Genomic DNA, 6,048 nt, shown 5'->3' on the forward strand with positions numbered 1-6,048 from the left:
CTACACAGCTGGCTGACAGCGTCATAGCAAACAAACATGGAGCGTATTTTTGGATTGGAATTACTGAATTGTGACAAACAATGGATTGTTAGCAAGTATATGGAGTTAATAAAACATGTGTAAGAAGATTTAATTGATAATTTCATAACTGTTACATATTACAGTACTTACTCAATTTATCTCCTTTCAAACTATGTCTGTGAACTTCTTTCGCATTGAGCACAGACTTTTAGTTTTAATACAAGGAAGCTAATGTTATCAGAGATCACTACGACGTAGTAGTGTAGTTGTGTAGCCTAGTCCAATATATTGATGACACGTGTTGCAAAGCGCGACATCAAGTCTAAGCTATGTGATTTAGAAACTACGACTACTACAACTACTATAGTACCACTACTACTATAGTACCACTACTACTACTACTACTACTACTACTACTACTACTACTACTACTACTACTACTACTACTACTACGACTATTCGAATTTTTACATCTTATATTGTTATGCATAGCAAAAAAGTATGAATATAAAATCGTACTTGCAAGCAAGTAACTGCATTGTATATAACACACAAAAACATTCAAATTCTTCAAAAAAGTATTACATTTTAATTGACATCATAAACTGATGATTGTTAACGTTTTACACATGTTGACGGTATTTACAAACATTTATGTTAAAAATCAATCGTTTTGTTATTCGGGGTTCAATATTGATTTATGGTTTACATGACTGACAAATAATCATTTTGAAGCGGCACACCTTTGCTGTCATCTGCAGCTATAATGCCGAAGGAAACATGACAAACCGGTGCTTTGGTGCATAATTCAATTTAAGTTAAAATTCATATTTCAATCATGAAGTTGAATAATCTGATTTTTAAAAAGAACAAATAGTTCATAGTGAATACAGAAAACAATATTGAGCATAAACATACTGTTGACAAAAAATCATTTGAACACGGTTTCGTTAAATTAAGCTCATTTATATAAAAGCTCATTTATATGAAATGTTTGCTGGTGAATTAAAAACGTGTAGATGAAACACTAATGAATATATTTATAAATAAAACAAATGTTCTGCATCAAATAAGGCAAACATTCGCGGAAGCATTAACACAGCAGTATATAGATGAACAAAACGTGCCCGAACATTATGTTTGAGCTATACACGTATCAGTTACACACACAAAAAAACAAAAAAAAACGAACTAGACAAATATCAAAACATAAATATAATTGTGCATTTTAATACTTACATAATACAAATATATGAATCCAGAGCGTCACTCTTTATGAAATAACAGTCGGTGACTGTACGAATTTGATCGTTTTGCGTAATATCGAATTCAACAGCCACTTGACTTTGTACTTGTTCTTGACAATTGAACATTAAAAAATCCGGCACGCAGCATTTCTAAATATATGTATCTACACTTTGCAAATATACTTCCTCTAATGACTTGATGCGTATGGTATATTATACTATGTTTTGCTGGTTATAAATCGTCTGTTCCACCATTTAAGGATTGACGCACACAGCGTGCTGGTTCCATTGGGTAAGGTTTAACAAATGCATCTTGTTTGTTCCAAACGGTTAGTATGACGTCGTTTTCGTGTTTGTTTGCAATGGGTTAGTATTGACGTAAGCTCAGTGTTTTTTTCCAATAAGTTAGAACTTACGAACACATCGTGTTTGTTTCAAATGGGTTATATTGACGTAAGCCCCGTGATCATCATCATCATCATCATCTTCATAATCATCATCACCACCACCACCACCACCGCAAACACCACAACCACCACCACCATCATCATCATCAACATCATCATCTTCTTCTTCCTCCTCATCATCATGATCATCATCATCATGATCATCATCATGATCATCATCATCATCATCATGATCATCATCATCATCGGGCAGCAGCAGCAGCATCAGCATCAGCATCATCATCATCATCGTTTAGAAATTCGAGTGCGCGGTATTGGCTTATATTGTCATAGTTCGTACGGTGAAAATTATAATTTTCCTCACAGGCGACATTGTTGACGTGACTGTTGTGTTTGGGTAAACAAACGAAGTGAAACGCATATTATTTCAGTGGCTACTTTATTATCATTCAACGATAGAAGCAATCAATGCCTTACAACTAACTAACCAGATCAGAGGTCAACATGCAGTTATGAAGAACATGGGGCGGTGCGTTGCTACGCTTCATTTACAAGAAGGCGTGGCGTAGCGGCATTATCTAAATACACAACAATTTTCCCCTTTTAATTTCATTGATCATACATGTAAATAAAAATTAACATACAAACACATGCGTTTACATGTAAATATCAATGTACACAATTCTAACAATTATAATGAATAATCAATAAAACCTTGAACATTTCAAGTTCATGACCTCTTAACTAAGCATGACCTTTTATTCATTATAGCATGCAATCAAAGAACATTAGCGAGCGTTCGAATTCGACAAAGTTTGTAAAAACAACTGAGGACCTGTCTTTCTCTCCTGCCAACTAAAATTAATGTCTGTATGCCACTATAAAACGTAATGGGCTTAACATTAAACCATCAGTGTCATTAGTACTGCAGGCGTTCGGGCGGTCTTCTATTGCGTAATGGATAGCGTCTTTCTGGCAATCGTACATCCGTATCATTACAACGATTATCCCGGGACTCATTTATTTACATCGAATTCGGTGCCGGCTGAAGGTCACTGACATTTGTGTTCGCGGCATTTAAAGTAGTTTCTAAGGGTGTGAAAACAGGTACATTTATAACAGAATACTTCTGCATTTCCGACGCGCGAAGCTGATCAACATGGCGTTTCCATGTCATATTATTCCCGATATCTACTTTGTATAGTTGTGGACCATCTCGAGAAACTATTGACCCAGGGATCCATTTTTCCCTTGAAGTAGGTCTGAAATCTCGCGCTAAGACACGTTGGCCTAATTCGAATTCGCGAACTTTTCTATTGTCAGCCATTGACAATTGCATTTGACCATTAGTGACTCGTGTCTGTGTGTCGGGTATCATCAAATCAAGTTTATTGCGCAAATTCCGACCGAAAAACAGTTTTGCAGGAGTTTCCCCCGTCGAACAATGTGGCGTATTACGATATGCCAACAAGACAGAGTTGATCTTCAAATTGAAATCGGTGTTTTCATGCATTAAAGCGCACATTGCAGATTTGAAAGAGCCATTGAACCTTTCCACAAGACCATTTGTGGACGGTTTTGCTACCGCAGTTCTTATATGACATATCCCGTTTCTCTTCATAAACAGAGAAAATTCTTCAGATGTAAATTGACAACCATTGTCTGATACTAATTGCATGGGCAAGCCGTATCTTGCGAATATTGTACGCAATTCTTCAATTGTTCTTTCAGAAGTTATCGATTTCATTTCGATGACTTCTGGCCATTTCAAATGAGCATCTACGATAACCAAAAACATGCGTCCAAGAAATGGACCTATGAAATCTACATGTATTCGCTCCCAACTTGACGTAGGCCATTCCCACGGGTGTAACTGAACTTTCGCGGGCGATTTCTGTTGCATCTGACACGGTTCGCATCTTTTAACCATGTGTTCGATGTCAGTGTCAATTCCATGCCACCAGACGTAACTACGCGCTAGTGCCTTCATTTTAACGATACCTGGATGGCTGATGTGCAATAAATCAAGCACACGTTCGCGCATCTTAATGGGAATTATAACCCTAATGCCCCACATTAAGCATCCGTGGTGAATCGTCAATTCATTTCGTCGCGCGTAATAGCCTTTCAAAAGAGGGTCATTATCATTGGTATTCCAACCTTGTTGTACTTGCCTAAATACACGTGACATAACGCGCTCCCGCCTAGTTTCACGGCTGATTTCCGCGCTCGTGACCGGAATTTGTTCTAACTGAGAAGTGTAGAACACATCTTCAACTGAAATTTCTTTATCCTTTTCCTTTGACGGCGCGGGTAAACGCGACAATCCGTCCACAGTAGTATGCATTTTAGTACTTTGTACTGTATATCGTAATCGAATCCAGAGAGAAATATAGCATATCTCTGAACGCGCGCGGCAGTCGTTGCCGGAATGCTTTTGCTCGGGCTGAATATTGAAGTGAGGGGTTGGCAATCAGTAACCAATGTGAACTTTCTACCATAGACATATGGGTAATACTTTTGTACTGCCCAATAAATTGCCAATGCTTCCCTATCGATTTGAGCATATTTCATTTCAGTTTTGGTAAGTGACCTTGATGCGAACGCGATCGGCTTTTCTGAGCCATCTGGCATAACGTGTGACAATATACCGGAAATACCGAACGGTGAGGCATCCGACGCGAGCCTTACCGGAAGTTCCGGGTTGTAGTGTGTAAGAACAGGTTCCGTATTGAGAAGTGTTTTCGACTTTTCGAACGCGCTCTGGCATTCTTTTGACCAGACGAATTTTCGATTTTTCTCGAGCAACGCGTTCATGGGCTTTGTTACGGTCGCGAGATCTGGCAGAAAACGATGGTAATAATTGAGTACCCCGAGATATGCCCTAAGTGATGTAACATCACATGGAGGTGGTGTATTCAATACCGCCTCTACTTTATCCTGACACTTCCATAAACCTTGTTCGTCAATTTCATGACCACAGAATGTAATCCTTGGCACGAAAAACTCACACTTGTCCTTATTTACTTTAATTCCATATTGCTGTAACCTACACAACACCTTTTGTAAGTTATCCAAATGCACATTATCACTTTCACCAGTAATCACCATATCATCCAGCATGCACTGCACCCCAGGGATTCCTTGAAGAATTTGGTCCATTGTGCGTTGCCATATAGCTGGAGCAGAAGAAACCCCATATAGCATCCGGTTGTAACGGTACAATCCTCGGTGGGTGTTGATCGTTAGCAACTCCTTGGTTTCGTCCTCGCATTCTAGTTGTAGGTGCGCTTGTCGTATATCAAGCTTGCTGTATTTTCGCCCATTTGACAGATTGGCGAAAATGTCCTCGATTCTTGGGAGAGGATATCTATCAACCTTGATTGATTGATTTACGGTAACCTTAAAATCACCGCATATTCTCACATCGCCGTTTCCTTTTACGACAGGAACGATCGGTGTCGCCCATTCACTGGTGTCCACTTTCGAGATGATTCCTTGACTCTCGAGACTGTCCAGTTCTTTCTCTATTTTTGGCTTAATAGAGTACGGTACCGGCCTAGCCTTTATGAATTTAGGCTGAGCATTTTCATTTAGGGTGAGCCTTGCCTTAATGCCCTTCACCTGTCCTATACCGTCACTAAACACGTCTTTATGTTTGTCAAGTATAGAATTTAGACGTACCTTCAGGCCTTCCGTTGTCACAGAGTTCACGTTAAAAAGTGCGTCCCAGTCCAGTTTGATGTGACTCAGCCAGTCCCTTCCGAACAGTGCAGGCCCATCACCTTTCACGACGCAAATTCGCATTGTTCGCGATTGTCCATTATAACTGACATGCACCATAACTGTCCCTTGTTGCTCTATGACATCGCCTGAATATGTCTTCAGTATGGAAAAAGCAGGATCGAGCATCATATTTCCGAATCGTTTTCGGAAATCCTTGTTTGATATGAGGGTAACTGCTGATCCTGTATCAAGCTCCATGGGTACCTCGACATCGTTAATCTTCGGCTTAACGATGAATTTCCCGTTGTCTCCTTTGTTCACAGTGTTGATCACTGAAACGTTTTCCTCCATACACTGCACCGACTTAAGCTTCCTACATATAGCCTTTATATGTCCCTTTGCTTTACAGTGATGACAAACTGCATCTTTCAGTCTGCATTTATCGGAGGGGTGGTTAGTTTTCCCACAATGGATGCACTTGGTGCTCTCTTTGGCATGTTTGTGATGCTTCCATTTCTTGGGTTTTGTTGAATGTCCAACTCGATTGACAGGCACATCGGCGGCTGCCGATAACTGTAACTCGGCGGCGTCCTTATGTGCAGCTTCCATGGCAAGCGCTATTTCTATGGCATTTTGCAGTGTCAAAT

Source organism: Dreissena polymorpha, chromosome 12 (assembly GCF_020536995.1).
Source record: "Dreissena polymorpha isolate Duluth1 chromosome 12, UMN_Dpol_1.0, whole genome shotgun sequence".
NCBI lineage: Eukaryota > Metazoa > Mollusca > Bivalvia > Myida > Dreissenidae > Dreissena > Dreissena polymorpha.